The sequence below is a fragment of the Carcharodon carcharias genome, chromosome 7 (genome assembly GCF_017639515.1).
Source record: "Carcharodon carcharias isolate sCarCar2 chromosome 7, sCarCar2.pri, whole genome shotgun sequence".
Taxonomy (NCBI): Eukaryota; Metazoa; Chordata; class Chondrichthyes; order Lamniformes; family Lamnidae; genus Carcharodon; species Carcharodon carcharias.
The window spans coordinates 64293525-64312482 of record NC_054473.1 but is presented as its reverse complement, the minus strand read 5'-3'; the positions used below and the strand labels follow the sequence as shown (position 1 = coordinate 64312482).

General features: G+C 41.3%; 1 long non-coding RNA gene across 1 annotated transcript in view; it reads left to right on the top strand.

Annotated features, from left to right (window-relative positions):
• LOC121280555 overlaps positions 1-18958 on the top strand; it is a 53354-nt gene that overhangs the window by 568 nt on the left and 33828 nt on the right. The window contains exon 2 of the long non-coding RNA XR_005943637.1: positions 305-387. This is a non-coding gene — a long non-coding RNA (uncharacterized LOC121280555). The remainder of the gene's footprint in view (positions 1-304; positions 388-18958) is intronic.

Here is an 18958-nt window from a genome sequence, read left to right as displayed (position 1 = left end):
GGTTTTCTTTCTTTGACCGTCAGATTGCGTAAAATCCAACCACACGTTCATTGAGATACTCATGAAGCTTTTCTGGGGATTGTTGTGGCTCTGGGTTTTTTTTTGGCACGTTGTCATGGATTCCTATAAACCGCTGGCAGCGGCTAACGATGCGAGTCACGGTTAGGTCGCCCCTCTTTGTCCAGCCCGCAGAAACAGATTAGTCTTTCGCTGGCTGGCAGCAAGTGGAGCTATTTAGATCATTTTCTTCCTGGCCCCTTGTGGCACCTCTCCCAAAGCACTTATTTATTTATTTTCTTAACAGACTGTCGGAGGACAGCCCACGTTCCGAGTGAAGCAGCATTTGTGACCGTTGGCATTTGTGTGTGTATGTGGGCAGCATAAAAGGTAAGATTTTTTTTGAAGAGGCGTGTTCAGTCTTTTTTGGGGGAAAAAATACATCTATATAGCGTTGTGAGCGGGCTGGATTGAAGTGCACAATGGGCAGCTGCTGACTATAGTCTGTCACCAGAATTGGGGGCGTCACGTCCAGCGCTCCTACAATGTGGAGGAGGGCTAATTTGGGCAGATAGCTGGCTCAGTGAGAACAGTGAAGGGTTGTTAACACTGACAGTGAGGGGAACATCTTCAGCTGGGGGAAACTTTGTGAGGCGCGTTATTGCTCAGGGTGTTGTCCATCATACCTGCTGCTGAGGACTCCACCAGTGGCGGACTTCGCGTTCGACATCTTCACCCTTCTTATTGTGTTCAGACCGCGCGAAGCTTTTGGCTGCTCGCAACATTTCTGTCACGTCATGGACATAGTTTCACGCGCAATCTAAAATATAGTCTAAAAGATAGATTTAAGAGGAAGTATGGCTACTGGTGTGGCAAAAAGCAGCGTATTCTTCAATTCAGCCGGCTGCTTGGCAGCTTAGAGATGTCTCCCATCATTTTCACACGGCCGCTTTAAATCCCCTGTATTCGGAGTTTGGGTTTAAATGCCAGCCGAGCTCGGTCCACCCGGTCGGTTTGGACATTGCCAGGGCAGCCCGCACGGGCAGCATAGATACCAGCAATGTGTTCAGATAAAACAATTGGAGGAGAAGCAAGCGTGCACCGCAGCTTGTTGAAAGAGCTCATCTGATCGCTGCACGAATGCAAGTGAGCAGTCTGTTGCGTAGCAACCTAGCATTTAACTCTTTCTTCGTTAACTATTTTTCGCGGATGTGATTTTCTGCAAATTGCTGCAACATTTACCCTTCGTGCTTCGAAATGACAAGATTATTTGAAATTAATTACTTGAAGTAACAAACGTTTGAGTTCCTTTGTAATTAGCGCCGCACTTCAACTCCAAATGCATGTTTCAGATTGGGTTATTTATCTGTTTAATAAAATGGACCTAGCAAAGGTGATACCAAGAGGTGCTGCCGCTCTTATTTTTGAAAGTGAATATTGAAAACCTTCTCCAACTTAGCCGATTTTTAAGATGAATCTTAACACAGTTGTAATAGATACAAATTTGAGTCACAAACTTATTCGATTTGAATATTTCAAAGTGTTAAGCAATTTAGATTCTTAACTAGAATACGATAATTACATAAGTGTTGTTGGCTATGAAGCAAAAAGACATGCCATGATATTTCAGACCTTTTCACCCATCATCAGTTCTGATGAAGGGTCATTTATCAGTAATGTCATAATGTCTTTTCTCCTGTTACCTATTCTGAAGTGTATTTGCGGTATTTTTGGTTTTATTTCATATTTCCATTAGCCACAGGCTTATATTTAGAAGTTAGACTTTTAGCCAGTTAGGCTGTCGATAGTTGCAGGAAAGCTCAAACTCCCTGGCCCAACCTTATTCTTAAAAAAAAGCTTTCAACTCTTGCATTGATTTGAAGCACTAGTATTACAGTAATACAACCACTTGTGTCAGGACGGGCATTGACACTCTTAAACTCTTCATTATGAAAACAGCCATCTGCCTGTGTATGCGTGCATCTCTTTATTTCTCTGCTCTTCACCCCAACTAACTTGAACTTGATTTTTGCTCTCCCTCTTCTCTCCCTTTCTTTGAAATTGTAAGATTTATTTCTCCTCATCACCCTCCTTGTAGCAGGTTTGGAGATTCTGCTTCATTGGGCCTGCTGCTTGAATGCATTTAAATTAAACATAAAAGGCATTGCCCACCTGCTCCCCTCCCCACCCCCATCAAACGTCTGCCTTCTGAGACAACTGTTATCTCCCCTTTACTTCTGACCTGACATCAAATAGTAGATGGATCCCCTACACACATGTATAGTGGCAATGTATGCTGTATGAAGATGCATATACTTCTGTATGTGTTGGAACCTGACACATGCTGTAGTCATTGAAATTATTGTCTTTCACGTAGCACAGATTCCTGCGTAAGTACATTCTGTTTGCTTACATTGTTGGTGTTTCATTGAATCTTTGTAACAATAGTGAAATATGGATGAGGATGGCCTGCCAGTGAGAGGAGGCAGAGGTTTTGGAGCAATGCTCATGGATAAGCCTGTTAATTTCTATTTTATTTTACATAATTGTGCAGGTGAGGAATTGTCACGAGGCCATATCTCACTTTTTTAATAGGCTGTGTAGGTTGAAGCAATGCTGGATTCTGGTTCAGTGTGTTGATTGAATAAAGCAATTCTACATTAAGTATTATGTTCACAAAACAAAACTTTTAATAATTTGGACAGCTACTGCAAAAAACGATTTCTTGTCCCTTGGCTTCAGAAGCACTGAATGAAAATTGGAACCTTCCTTCAGCAAGCAAATTAAAGCTTTTTTTGTTTAATGTTCTCTTTCCCCTTCCTGTTACCCAGCCAGCAAGTTGTCTTTGCTAAATTAGCCTTTTTAAATTAAACCTTCCAGTGATGCGCAAGTGACGTTCTTAAGCTGGCAGTTAAACTCTCTTGATGTTAGAAGAAAGCTCCAATGTCTGACAGTTGCTTTTCTTATTTTTATATATTATAAAAAAAAGATCCTTTTTGAAAAAGCAATGTTTTAAAATATGGTCCTTTTGTCAGATATTTTATTTAGTGTAGATTGTAATCGTAACTGAGCTGTTTGCTAATGGCACTGGCTTCAGCTCTCTTCCTGATTTTTGGCTGCCATACTGGCAGAAACTTGGAGTTGGAGTTAGGGGTGGAGCTGCAGAACCAACTTTGTACAAACTGCGAAGTTCTGATGTTCAGGTTCTAGTTAAGAAAAAAATACAGAAATTCTAAATTTCAGAAGTGAACTCTCTAAATGTAAGTATTGGGAAGAGAATGTTTTTCTGTGGATGTTCAAATCATTGCCAAGTAGATTTAAATACTAAACTTATGATTGGATATAAAAACAGGAAATGCTGGAAAAGACTCTTCAAGAAGAGTCATACAGACATGAAACCTTAACTCTGTTTCGCTCTCCATAGATACTGTCAGACCTGCTGAGTTTTTCCAGCATTTTCTGTTTTTATTTCAGATTTCCAGCATTCGCAGTATTTTGCTTTTATCTTATGATTGGATATGTTGGAATTAGAGAAAAATTAATACTTTTCAAGTCAAACCTCTTCAGTAGAAAGTACCATCACGTTTATTGTACAGTTTGTTTACAATAACATTAAAATGGAGAGAAAAATTGCCCTTGACACTCATTTCCTATCATGCCACTCTCTAGATCCTTTAGGTCATAAATACAAATAAATCAGTGCACTTTTCATGATTAATCCTACTGCTCAGTGTAGAATGCACTCAGTGTTCAGAATGTGCTAATAAACCTGACAGCATGCTTTCTCTTAAGATTCACTGTTACGTTTACTCTTTGCTGACAGGAGCTGATGGGTAAAAAACAATTGAATAAGAGCTAAGCATGCATAATTTATCACTAAAGTTCTTGCAGTCATTAGAGCAGCTATTTCTTGAGTTCAGTTATACATTAGAGATGCCAGTCCAATGACTGCATGCTGTTACTTACAGATATTTGTGTCTGTTGTCACATAGCATTTCATATTCTTTTCTGGAAATAGTTTGCATAAAATAAATATCAGCATTTAGTCATCTGTAACTGAATCTTTAATGGAATGAACTTGAGCAACATATTCAACCTTTTAAACAATATCGCAGGTTAAAAGTAAAAGTAGGGAAAATCCCAAGATATTCTATAAGTATATCAATGGGAAGAGGATAACCAGGGAAAGAGTAAGGCCCATTAGGGACCAAAGGGGGTAATCTATGGGTGGAGCCAGAGGACATCGGTAGAGTGTTGAACGAATACTTTACATCTGTCTTCACCCAAGAGAATGGGGATGAATGTATCAAACTCGGGAAGAGAGACTGCGAGGTTCTTGAGCAAATTAATATAGGGAGTGACAAGGTATTGGAGGTGCTGGCAGGCTTAAAAGTGGACAAATCTCCAGGTCTGGATGATTTGTGGCCCAGACTGCTGAGGGAGGCAAGGGAGGAGATCGCAGGGGCTCTGACCCACATTTTTAATTCCTCTCTGGCCATGGGGACGTGCCAGAGGACTGGAGAACAGTTCTAATGTGGTTCCACTATTTAAGAAGGGTTGTAGAGATAAGCCAGGGAACTACAGGCCAATGAGTCTCATGTCAGTGGTAGGAAAGCTATTGGAGAAAATTCTGAAGGAGAGAATCTATCTCCACTTGGAAAGGCAAAGTTTGATCAGAGATAGTCAGCGTGGCTTTGTCAGAGGGAGGTCGTGCCTAACAAATTTGATTGAATTTTTTGAGGAGGTGACCAGATGTGTAGATGAGGGTAGTGTAGTTGATGTAGTTTATATGGATTTCAGCAAAGCCTTTGACAAGGTCCCATATGTGATACAGGGCAATTTGATTAGGTGGATTCAAAATTGGCTTAGTTGTAGGAGGCAGAGGGTGATGACAGAAGGATGCTTTAGTGACTGGAAGCTAGTGTCCAGTGGCATACTACAGGGATCTGTGCTGGGTCCCCTAATGTTCGTCATTTATATAAACGACATAGATGACTATATGGGGGGAGGACTAGTAAGTTTGCGGATGAACAAAGATTGGCTGGGTGGTTAACAGTGAGGTTGCGTGTATTGGGCTACAGGAAGATATAGACGGGATGGTCAAATAGGCAGATAAGTGGCAGTTGGAACTTAACCCTGAAAAGTGAGAGGTGATACACTTTGGAAGGAGTAATTTGACAAGGAAGTATTCAATGAATGACAGAACACTAGGAAGTTCTGAGGGACAAAGGGACCTTGGCATGTGTGTCCATTGATCCCTGAAGGCAGAGGGGCGTGTTAGTAGGGTGGTGAAAAAGGCATATGGGACACTTGCCTTTATCACTCGAGGCATAGATTACAAAAGTAGGGAGGTCATGTTGGAGTTGTGTAGAGTCTTGGTGAGGCTACAGCTGGAGTACTGTGTGCAGTTCAGGTCACCACATTACAGCAAGGATGTTATTGCATTGGCTGGGGTGCAGAGGAGATTCACCAGGATGTTGCCTGGGATGAAACATTTAAGTTATGAAGAAAGGTTGGATAGACTTGGGTTGTTTTCACTGGAGCAGAGAAGACTGAGGAGCGACCTGATTGAGGTGTACAAGATTATGAGGGGCATGGACAGGGTGGATAGGGAACAGCTGCTCCCCTTAGTTGAAGGGTCAGTCATGAGGGGACACAAGTTCAAGGTGAGGGACAGGAGGTTTAGGGGGGATGTGAGGAAAAGCTTTCTTACCCAGAGGGTGGTGACAGTCTGGAATGCGCTGCCTGGGAGGGTGGTGGAGGTGGGTTGCCTCACATCCTTTAAAAAGTACTTGGATGAGCACTTGGCATGTTATAACATTCAAGGCTATGGGCCAAGTGCTGGTAAATGGGATTAGGTAGGTAGGTCAGATGTTTCTCACTTGCCGGTGCAGACTCGATGGGCCGAAAGGCCTCTCTGCACTGTATGAGTCTGTGAAAATGGGATACAATTGCCAGTGTTTTGATAGCACGCTGGTTTCTAGAAACAGACCTTTGTGCCACACATTTATGTTGGACAGTGCACCCCAGTCTCTAGCAAAATACTGAATATGCATTATTTTATTTTAGGCATTTTTGTACAAATGTTTCAGTTTTTGTTCAACGTTGTTAGTTTACTTTTAGTGTTAAGGAGCATAGACAAATATGAGTATGGTTAATATAGCCACAGATTCTATAAGAAGGCATTGCTTTAAATTGAGAAAAGGGGGAATAAAAACACTGCTTATATTTAACTTTTTTATGGAGGAAGTGTGAGTGTATGAGTAAAATACAAAAAAAAAATAGCCGAGTTGATTCCTCTCTCAAATTTGAGAGAGTTAGATAAGTACCTGAAGAATAAACCAGGTGGAGGGGTATGACTGGTGTTGTGGGATGTGATACTTCCTAGACACTAAAATCCTGAAACCAACCAACTGAACTGCAAGTGTGGAAGGAAATTATGTGCAGTAATTGATAGAGAAATAATATTAAAAAGCTTAGTATTCCTGAAAGTCAATAAGTCACCTGGTCTATATGGAATGCAGCCTAAGTTGCTAAAAGAAGCGAAGGTAGAAAGTGCAGTGGCATGATTTGTTGTATGTTGGTTAGTCTAGCTTCGGAATGATTACTGAGATGTCGGCATGTTCAAACAACTAATTTATTTTATACAACTGAACTATGTACAGCTATCCATGACAAGGTGTTACACTGCTGAAGCCATGAACATTCTCCTCCTCCTCTCCTCGTCAAGTGTTCCCTTACATCAGATTATGGGAGGTGCTATTTACACAGTTCCACACATTAGTCCTTACAAACCCTAATCCCATATTGGTCACAATTTTAATTGGATACAGGAGTATTGCTGGATGACTGAAGAGTTGATAATTGTTATGCTGCTATTCAAAAAAGACAAGAGGCATTAATCAGGAAAATACAGGCCACTTAGCTCCAACATTGGTGATGGGAAGTTATTGGAAACCATTATCAGGGCCAAAATAAACTTTCATTTGGAATAGCACAGGTACATCAGGGAGTGTCAGTATGGTTTTGTTAAAGGCAAATTGTGTCTGATTAACTTGTCTGAATTCTTTGAGGTAACAGAGAAGGTTGATCAAGGTGGTGCAGTAATTATTTTTTACAAATGGACTTAGAAGGCAGTGACAGAATGCCATATGAAGGTTTAAGAAGATGGAGGCCAATCAAATTAAGTGCAAAGTTGTGGTATGGATACAGAATTGACTCAGTGACAGGAAGCAGAGAGTGGTGGTGAACAGATGTTTTTCAGTGTAGAAAGTGGTTATATGGTCAGTTTTGGATCTGTTACTTTTGGTTTTTTTTTAACAATCTCGGCTTGATTATATGGAGCAGCATTTTAAAGTTTGCAGTTGCTATGACACTTGGGAACATAATGAATAGTGCTGAAGATAGTTGTAGACTTCAGATAACATAGACAGGATGGTTAAATGATGGAGTTCCTTGTGGAGAAGTGTGAAGTGATGCATTTTGGGGAGAATAATATAGAAAGACAGTATACTACAAATAGCACAATTTTGAAAATTGCAGATACCTTGGTGTCCATATATACAAATCCTTAAAGGTTGCAGGGCAAGTTGATAAGGCATTTGAAGTATATTGGTAATTTGGCATTATCAATATAGGCATAGATTATAAAAGCAAAGTAATCATGCAAAAATTTTATAAATCACCGGTTAAACTACAGCTGAGGCTCTTTGGATGATTCTGGGTACCACAACTCAGGAAAGATGTAAAAGCCTTAGAAAAGGTACAAAGGAGATTTATCAGGATTTACCAAGGGTGAGAGACTTCAGTTATGGGGACCAGTTATCCTTGAAATAGAAAAGATTAAGAGATGAGCTGTTACAAGTTTTCGAGATGATGAGTGGTTTTGACAGAGTAGGTAGAGAAAAACTATTCCCCCTAGTGAGTGGGTCAATAATGTGAGGCCGTAGAGTTAAAATCAAAAGATTGAAAGGGAGAAATGAAAATGGTGGGGGGAGGGGGGGTGGAATATGGAATTGCTGAAATTAGAAGAACTCTACCTGAAAGGGAGTTGGACAGGTACTTGAGGATGAGGACCTGAAGAGGGTTACAAACATAAACTGCAGGTGTGGGATGAAAAACAATTGTCCTTTCAAAGACATGCCATAGGTACAACAGGCCAGATGACCACCCTCTTTACTGTAAGTGTCTAAGATTCTAGGAAGTGCCTTTTTGTGTCTTGTATGTTTCTATGGTTAAAGCAAGGAAAGCTTGCTACATATTAGCTGTATTGCACCCTGCTTTATTATGTGATTGATGAGAGGGGTGTTCAGTGAAACAATATTATTGGGATGTTTATCTGATGTTCATCTGGTAAAATAGAGAAAAAGATTTGGCTCTTGGAACAGAATTCTAGTTAAGCAAGAGCATTCACGGTACAGTGTAACTTGTACCAAAAGTTAATTTCTTTGGGCCATCTCTATTCGGCTGCTGCAACCTTGGCGGGAAACCTGTTACCCTGCCGATTACGACAATCAATTGGGAGAATTCCTGAAGAAATTTCTGGTGTTCATTTTTGCTGAAGTGATGATTGCTCACTGCCTGAAATATTTTCTATTTTACCTTTTAATTCTGTTTCCAATCTGTTCACCATGATTAGATCCTTTACGAAGGACCAAATATGTTTGGTTAGAACAGGCCCACAAGCAGTTAAGATTATAAGAGTTCCCTTCAGCTGTAATATTTAAATACAGTCCAATATCCTCCAATCTATTTTTATAGAGAAATATGACATCATTAAATAATACAATGTGAAAGAAACTAACAAGCATCATGTAACTGTAGCTTTCTTTGTTGGATATCATTTGCAAATATTATCACATCCTTGTGAGCCCCATCCCAGTTTCTAAAATATGCTATGCAACTACCCATAATAAACAAGATTGAAGACTTTTATTTCATTAGTACACAGCAATGGAAATAATGTGCTGGTAAGTCAACAAATATGGAAAAATACAGAAATTTGATTGACAGAAACTTGATGGCTTTGAGAAGGTGCTGGGATCCTCTCTTAAATACTCCTGGATTCAGGGACTCCAGATTGAAAATAAAAACAAAACAGAAATGCAGGCACATTCAGAAGGCCAGGCAGTATCTCTGGAGGAAAAAAAAAGTTAACACTTAACCTTATTGGTTTCACTTCAGGTCATATTAGAATTGATGGTTATTCCCAGTGGTAAATTAGTTATTAGATGCTTTGGACTAAGTTTTGCTAAGTTTTGTGGTAAGTAAATGTTGTAATTAAAGAAAAGTTTGATTTAAAATTGGGCATGTTTCTTCATGAATGCAAATAAAAATATTTATATTAAGGCACAAAGGTCCTTTTAATTTTTGATATGATTTTTATATTTATTTAAATTATGGTTGGCTATGAAATGACATTAGTGATCTTGTAGACATTTCAGTTAAGATATGGAAATCATTACCATGATGTTTTTTCTTTGTGATGTTGTGCTGTTTTTCAACACAATTCACCCAATTTCGAGCAAAAATTATGTCTAGTGAAAATAGAGATTCTGCGACCTATTAAATTGGTTTAAAAAAACATTGTGTGGGAACCCGACCCCATCTACAAAACTGGCCATGCTCCAGAGTGAATTAATCACAATGATGAGTTTCTGCTAATTGTGGCCATTTGCCGGTCTTTGCGGAGGTCTTAAAATGAAACATTTTATTTAAGTGTAAGGAAGCTAATCGGTATGTCTTAAAAGTAATTTATTAAGATAATTTTAATTATTTAAAATCAGGTTACTCACAGGTGGTGGACCAAATACTGACATTTTTTTTGTGACAACCCAGTTTCAGCTATTAATAAAGTTACATTCGGTTACGACTCTTGTATCAAGGAAGGGTTTTAATGCAAACATCATTAAAAAAAATGCCTTAAAACAGTCCACTTGCCCTTGCTCATGGCAGGCTTTGCATTTGGCAATATACATATGAGTTTGAGTGGAAATTTGAGTCAAAATATTACTTCTCAAAACCAGCAGAATTTGCACCCAGATCGCTGACTAACATCCAGCAAGAATAATTTGTCACATTAAGGCCCGCTCTTGCCTTCTAAATGTTGTGTAAAATATATCCATAACAGGGAATGTTTTCCTCAAATCTTTTCTAAATCTTTAAATTGCAAATGAAGTGCTCTTGTGGGAATTAAAACCATCTTGCTGGTTGGTGCTAGATTTATTTTTCTCAGAGATAAAAAAGAATTAAGGAACTGAAAATGTAATGTTTTTCTAAAGAGACAAGTCAATAGGCTTTTACGGATTCTTTGTTATCATATATACATGCTATATTTCAGTACAGTGCACAATAGTAAATTAAAAATCTGATTGTCATATACACAATATCTTAAGAATTAAAGTTTGAAAGCTGCAAGAAACTTGCAGCTCAGGATGTCCAAAAGCAATTTAAAACTAGTGAATCTTTTTGGAGTGTAGTGACTGTTGTGATGTAGGGAACAAAATGGCCAGATAATGCACAGTAGGCTCCCACAAATGGCAATGTGATAATGACTAGATAATTTTTTTAGTGATATTTGTTTAGGAGTAAACATTGGCTAGGATACTAGGGGTAACCTCCCTGTTCTTAGATGTATTTATATCCTAGGGAGATGGTGACATAGTGGTAATGTCACTGGACTGGTAATCTAGTAGGCCTAGCTAATGCTCTGAGGACATGGGTTCAAATCTTATCATGGCAGTTAGTGATGTTTAAATTCAAATAATAAATCTGAAATATAAAGTTAGTCTCAGTAATGGTGACTATAACAGCTAACATTGATTGTGGTAAAGACCCATCTAGTTCTCTAATGTCCTTTAGGGAAGGGAATCTGCCTTCCTTCCCTGCACTGCCCTATGTGTGACTCTAGACCCACAGCAAGTGGTTAGCAATTGGATATGGGCAACAAATGCTGGCCTTGCCAGTGATGCCCACATCCCATGAAAGAATAAGGAATCATACCTTTTTCAATCACATTTTTTTATTCTCTCTTGGGATGTGGGTGTTGCTAGGCCACCCCTAATTGCCCTTGAGAAAGTGGTGTTGAGCTGCCATCTTGAATCACTACAATCCATGTGATGTAGGTACACCCACTGTGCTGTTAGGAAGCGAGTTTCAGGATTTTGACCAAGTAACAGTGAAGAAATGGTGATATATTTCCAAGTCAGGATGGTGAGTGGCTTGGAGGGGAACTTGAGGTGGTGGTGTTCCCATCTATCTGCTGCCTTTGTCCTTCTAGGTGGTAGAGGTTGAGGGTTTGGATGATGCTGTCGAAGGAGCATTAGTGATTTGCTACAGTGCATCTTGTTGATGGTACATGCTGCTGCTACTGTGCATCGGCGGTGGAGGGAGTTAATGATTAAGGTGGTGGATGTGGTGCCAATCAAGTGGGCTGCTCTGTCCTGGTTGGTGTTGCGCCTCTTGAGTGTTGTGGGAGCTGCATTCATCCAGGCAAGTGGAGAGTATTCTATCACACTTATGAATTGTGCTTTGTAGATGGTGGACAGGCTCTGGGGAGTCAGGATGTCAATTACTCTCTGCAGAATTCCCAGTCTCTGACCTGCTCTTGTAGCCACAATATTTACATGGCTGGTCCAGTTCAGCTTCTGGTCAATGGTAACCCCCAGGAAGTTAATAGTGAGAGTGCAGACAAGGCTTCAGTTTAATGTTTCATCCAAAGGCTGGCATGTTTGACAGTACCCACATGATTGTCTGTCTAAATTTTTGTGCTCCAGTTTCTGGAGTGGGTCTTGTCACTTGAACCCACAACCTTTGTGACATCCTGAAGCATGCTACATAAATACTAGCTTGTTCTTCCTTAGACTTGGAGGTAAATAGCTTCCTTTTTAATTGCTTTTCTGAAATCAGAAGCTGAGCAAATTGAGTTTAAACTTGATAACTAATTATAACATTAGTTTGTACTAAATTTCATTGTACTTTTATGAGTTAAGTACTATTTGAAGTTGCAAGGTTTATATAATAATGTAAATACCTTAGTGTACAATTTTTACATAAACAAGTACTAAATTGCAATTCATTACATAATTGAAAAAGAGCGGGAGAGGAGAACTGGAGACAAACAGCGGCACCTGGAAGAGCGGGAGAGAAGGGGACCCGGAGACAAGACAGCAGCACCTATAAGAATGGGAGAGAGGGGGACCCGGAGTCAGACAGCAGCACCAATAAGAATGGGAGAGAGGGGGACCGGAGACAGACAGCAGCACCTAAAAGAGCGGGAGAGAGGGGGACCCGGAGATAGACAGCAGCACCTATAAGAATGGGAGAGAGGGGGACCTGGAGATGGACAGCAGCACTTATAAGAATGGGAGAGAGGGGGACCCGGAGACAGACAGCAGCACCTAGAAGAACAGGAGAGAGGGGGACCCGGAGACAGACAGCAGCACCTATAAGAACGGGAGAGAGAGAGATCCGGAGACAGACAGCAGCACCTATAAGAATGGGAAAGAGGGGGATCCGGAGACAGACAGCAGCACCTATAAGAATGGAAGAGAGGGGGATCCGGAGACAGACAGCAGCACCTATAAGAATGGGAGAGAGGGGGACCCGGAGACAGACAGCAGCACCTATAAGAATGGGTGAGAGGGGGATCCGGAGACGGACAGCAGCACCTATAAGAACGGGAGAGAGGGGGACCCGGAGACAGACAGCAGCACCTATAAGAATGGGAGAGAGGGGGATCCGGAGACAGACAGCAGCACCTATAAGAATGGGAGAGAGGGGGATCCGGAGACAGACAGCAGCACCTATAAGAATGGGTGAGAGGGGGATCCGGAGACGGACAGCAGCACCTATAAGAACGGGAGAGAGGGGGACCCGGAGACAGACAGCAGCACCTATAAGAATGGGAGAGAGGGGGATCCGGAGACAGACAGCAGCACCTATAAGAATGGGAGAGAGAGGGACCCGGAGACAGACAGCAGCACCTATAAGAATTGGTGAGAGGGGGATCCGGAGACGGACAGCAGCACCTATAAGAACGGGAGAGAGGGGGACCCGGAGACAGACAGCAGCACCTATAAGAATGGGAGAGAGGGGGACCCGGAGGCAGTCAGCAGCACCTATAAGAACGGGAGAGAGGGGGACCCGGAAACGGACAGCAGCACCTATAAGAACGGGAGAGAGGGGGACCCGGAGACAGACAGCAGCACCTATAAGAACGGGAGAGAGGGGGACCCAGAGACAGACAACAGCACCTAAAAGACCAGGAGAGAGGGGGACCTGGGGATGGACAGCAGCACCTATAAGAACTATCCAATCCGTGGCTCCAGAGCGGACTGACTGTGTTCTGAGAAAGATTAAAGTGTGATGTCACAGGAAAACAGGCAGTTGATTGGTTGGTAAGTATTCTTCTGATTTATCCTTCAAATCTTGGGTAATTTTAGTAATTGTAAGATTTTATTAGTAGTAATAAGGTTCATTAATAGCGTATTAGATTGGCTAGTAAGTATTTCCTATTGATTTTGGGAATTACAATCAGGGTAAGTGGGGCAATTATGTAAATAGTAAAAATATAAGCACAGGCAGGACTAGAGATATTAATTGATATTGAATTAATAAAATAATTAAATGCTGTAAAGATGGCAGGGCAGGTGATGTGTGGTAATTGCAGAATGTGGGAGCTCGTGGATACCTGTGTGATTCAAGGCAAACACATTTGCAGTTGGGGGAACTTCAGCTTGGATCATTGAGCTGCAGACACTGCGACAAATCAGGGAGACGGTAAGTTACCTGGACTGTTTCTTCCTGAAGGCAGTCACACCTCTTGGGATAGGATCATCTGATTTGGCCCATGGTAAGGGATAGGCGGGTGTGACTGCCAGTGAGGTGGTATCGGGATTGAGAAGGTTGAAGTAGAGGAACATCAGCCCTTGTAATTGTCCAACAAGTTTGAGGTTCTTGCAGACTGTGTGGACAAAAGTAGGGGCCGCAGAGTGGATGAGCAAGCTGATCGTGGCACTGTGATACAGGAAGCCATTCAAATGGGAGGAGTTCATAGCAATGTAGTGGTGGTAGGGACAGTGTAGTCGGAGGATAAACACAGTTTTCTGCAGTTGAGAGCGAGAGTCCAGAATGTTGTGATGCCTGCCCAGTGCAAGGACTTGGGACATATGCTCTGGGTTTGATAGGAATGTGCAGTGGGAGGAGGAAGATCCAGTTGTTGTGGTCCACGTAGATACCAATGATATAGGTAGGACCAGGGAAGAGGTTCTGCTTAGAGAGCATGAGCAGCTAGGGGCTAAATTAAAAAGCCGAACCTCGAAAGTAGAATCTATGGATTATTACCTGAGCCAATAGCAAATTGAAGCCGCTGGGGGTTCTCTACAAACATCTACCGCAAGCGTCCTTTTACTGGTCAGAAAATGCTTTGGGATTCCTGCAGTTCCATGCACTATAGGATTGACCTTATTGGCAACATTGTAAACAGGGCCCAAGCCATTTGCTCACAGTGCAAGCTTGATGCTGAAATAGAGCACATCAAAGCTACCTTGCAAGATGATAGCTACCCTGATCAGATCATTGTTTACTGTATATTGCACAAGCTCATGAATGGGTCTAAGACCGCCACTTTTGGTTCTGAAAACCAAGTCTACCTCAGATTATCCTTGAATGATAAGGTATTTCAAAATTTGAGCAACAGGTAAAGCTTGCCATTTCACACTGCTACTACATAGTAGCAACGGGAGTGTTGTTAGCCATTAACAGGATGCTGTTGTCAAACCAAAAAGACGTTCTGCCTATCACACAAATGAGTATTGTGATATATGAATTTCGGTGGCGTGTGATGCTAGGCATGTAGGCCATACATCCCAAAGACTGGCAGATCGTATCAAACAGAATGTCCCAGCCACTGTCTGCAACAGGCAGGATACTGATCGTACCCGACCAGCTCATGCTTACAAAACTCAAGACATAGTGTCCAACATTAGATCTGATTCTGCGATTGGACAACATTTGCTAACCAATTCTGGGTGTGCTAAGAATTATGTTGCCAAACAATTCAGGATTCGGTCAGGCTCACATTGTGGGCACTTACATGTGCTAGAAGCTACATATATGAATACACAGGGCCCTGTTCTTTGCAGACGGAACATGTACACACATTGCACCTATTTCAACTGAACAAAATAGGTGACAGCCATTCTCTGGGGCGATGCCTTGACCAATCAGAGCCAATACTCCAGGTACGGTCTCAACAAGGCTCGATACAATTGCACTAAGTCTTCTTTACTCCTGTATTCAAATCCTCTTGCAACAAAGGCCAACATACCATTTGCCTTTCTAACTGCTTGCTGTACCTACATATTAGCTTTCAGTCATTTATGAACAAGGATACTGCCTGGTTTGAATTTAAACCAAGCTTGGTAGTTAATGATCAGTCATCAGGAAGAGAGAAAACTAGGAACTACAGACTTGTTAGCCTGACCTCAGGCTAGGACCTATTATAAAGGATGTGATAACTGGACAAATTAGCAAATAATGTAAGGATTGGGCAGAGTCAGCATGGATTTATGAAAGGGAAATCATGTTTGACAAACCTATTGGAGTTATTAGAGTTTTTGAGGACATAACTAGATGAACAGATAAGGGAATTGGTGTATTTGTATTTTCAGAAGGCTTTCAATAAGGTCGCACATAAGTGGATAGTAAGCAAAATCGGAGCACATGAGGTAGGGGATAATATTCTGGCACAGATTGAGAATTGGTTAACAGACAGAAAACAGAGAGTAGGAATAAATGGGTCATTCTCATGTTGGCACATTCTCAGGTGGGGCACCGTACGGATCAGTGCTGGGGCCACAGCTGTTCAAACGATTTGGATGTGGGGACCAAATGTAATATTTCCAAGTTTGCTGATGATGCAAAACTGGGTGGGAATATAAGTTGTGAGGAGGATGCAAAGAGGCCTTTTAGACATGTTTAGTGAGTGAGCAAGAACATGGCAGATGGAATATAATGTGGAAAAATGTGAAGTTATCCACTTTGGTAGGAAAAGCAGAAAGGCAGAGTATTTCTTAAATGGTGTGGGATTGGGAAGTGTTGGTGTCCAAGCAGTTAGAAAGGCAAAAGGTATGTTGGCCTTTGTTGCAAGAGGATTTGAATACAGGAGTAAAGAAGGCTTGGTGAGACCGTACCCGGAGTATTGTGTACAGTTTTGGTCTCCTTACCTAACAAAGGATATACTTGCCATAGAGGGAGTACAAGGAAGGTTCACCAGACTGATTCATAGGATGGTGGGATTGTTCTGTGAAGAGAGATTGCGGAGACTAGGCCCATATTCTCTAGAGTTTAGAAGAATAAGAGGTGATCTCATTGAAGTATTCAAAATTCTTACAGGGCTTGACAGGGTTGATGCAGGAAGGATGTTTCCCCTGGCATAGGGCTCTGGAACCAGGGGATACAGTCTCAGTATAAGAGGTAGGTTACTTCAGACTAAGATGAGTAGGAATATCCTCACTCAGAGGGTGGTGAATCTTTGGAATTCACTGCCCCAAAGGGCAATGGAGGCTCAGTCATTGAGTATGTTCGAGACTGAGATTGATAGATTTCCAAATAGCAAAGATATCAAGAGATATGGGGATATTGCAGGAAAATGGCAATGAGGTAGATGATCAGCCATGATCTAGTTGAATGGTGGAGCAGGCGTTAGTGGCTGAATGGCCTTCTCTTGCTCCTGTTTCCTATGTTTTGTATACCATGAAAGGTATCTAACCTTTGTACTTTTTCATCAGAAATACTGATAAGTTAGGTTCATAAAAGACAGCAAAACCATTCTGAAAGGCAGGGGATGTAAGAGATTACATTCATCTGACATACATGATAAATAAAATTGCTTGTAGGGAAAGCATAAAATCTGAGGCAGCATACTTGTGCCTGCATTGTAACTGGGATTCTTTATTGTTTGAACCTAATGCAGTTTGGTATTGCCTTTTTGTGCTTTAGCTAGCATATTCCATTATTGAATAAGCAGTAACTAAAAGGAAAATAAATGTAGGTGCATTATAACTACTGAAATGAGTTTAAAAATTGGACTGGTTTTATTTTAGTTTCCCAAATATCTCAACTGACATCCATGTTGGCATCTGTATAACATTTGCAAATTTTTGCCTAAGCCGTACAAAATGGCTGGGAGTACTTCAGATGTAGGAATTATTCAATTCTTTTGAAAATCTCAGCTGTAATTACAGTAAAGCTCTGTAGCACTGTTGCAACCTTTACCCAGCTCCAACCACAAAGCTGCTGAATGCTTAAATTTTCAAACTAATCCAAGATATACAATTCTGGGGATACAAGAAGCTTCAAGGTGACATTAATGAAGTGTCACTCACTGATGGTAAAGCTGCTTTTGGTGAAAATCAGTGTGAACACCAACCTAGTTGCTAACGTTTCACAATGATGTAAGGACTCTGTACTGCATTATATTTTTCATAAGATTGGACATACACAGAAGAATGCATGTTTTACTTTAAGAGTTTGCAAGCTGTCATCACTTGTTGGGCTACATTTGATGCCCGGAGTTCAATGAACTCAGCTGTAGGCAGATGTTTTGATCTGCAGAATATCCAGGATGCCAAAGCTTTATTCGAGGCTAATCTGATTAAGCATGGTCAGAAAGCATTACTTGCCCTTATGAGATCTGAATGAGGTGTATGTATCTGTATGAGGTGTTATTCTATTTACCAAGTACACCTTTGTGATTTTGAATGGGCTTGATTGATGGTTCTTTATTCAGAATGCTGTTGATTAGGAAATACATTTGGTTATCTTGCCTGTCATTTTTAGTTCAATTTCAGTTGAGTCTAAATTGGTTGGGTTCTTTGCAGTGAGCAGAATAGTTGTCTCATGAATTTGCAGATATCTTGGATAACCTCGCTTCTCCATAACTCATGTTTATCAGACTTGCTAAGAAATACATTTCAAAGATATTTAAACTCTTGCGGCCTTATTCAATCTTAGTTGTTTTCTGGATAATTGTATTATGAGTGTCTTGCTGTGTTTTTTTTGTTGCTTCTATATAATTTAACTGTCGGCTTTATTCACTTCTTGCACTTGTTGTGGGGTCAAACCCCACTGCAGGACTTGAGCACATAATCTAGATTGACATTTAAATGCTTCATTGCAGATGTGCTACACTGGTGGAGGTGCCACCTTTTGATCCGCCTTTCAACCAAGGATCTTCTATTCAACTGGATGTAAAAGAAAATACATGACATTATTCAAAGAGGAGCAGGGAGTTCTGCTGGTGTCCTGGACAATACGTATCTCTCAGCTGACACTTCCAAAATACAGTGGATGGAATCATCCCAGATTTGCACCAAGTGCGGTAGCAGGCAGATAAAAGGACGTGTTATCTGCCAGCTGCAACGGCGGGTTTTCACCCTGTATCATTCCAAACCTGCAGCATTAGTTATGCATTCCCAGGAAACATGCCATTTCCATGGCAGGCAGGCTCTTATTCACCTGCCATGCCATCACCTTGCCGCTTCATCACACTGGGTGCCATTTTTAAAGTCCAGCTGCGTGCACACCTCTCAATGCTTCCAAACCACGACTATTGCCGAGAAGATGTCCATGAAAGGCAAAAAGGTTGCAGCCCACAGGTTTAATGACACGTCACTGGAAAGCTTTTTGGACGCCATGGAGGCCCGCAGCAGTGTCCCCTATCCCCACTCTGGCCGCAGGATGGACAGTGGTGTGACCAACCAGGCTTGGTAGGCAGTGACAGTGGTGATCAGTGTCAATGCTGCATAGAAGAGATTGGCCATTGAATGCAGATAGAGGATGAATGATCTTATCCATGCAGCCAGAGTATGGCAACCATCTTATCACTCTGAACTCACACACTCAAGCCCATCACACATTCACTGGCATCTCACTCACTGCCAGCTCAAGGGACATCACC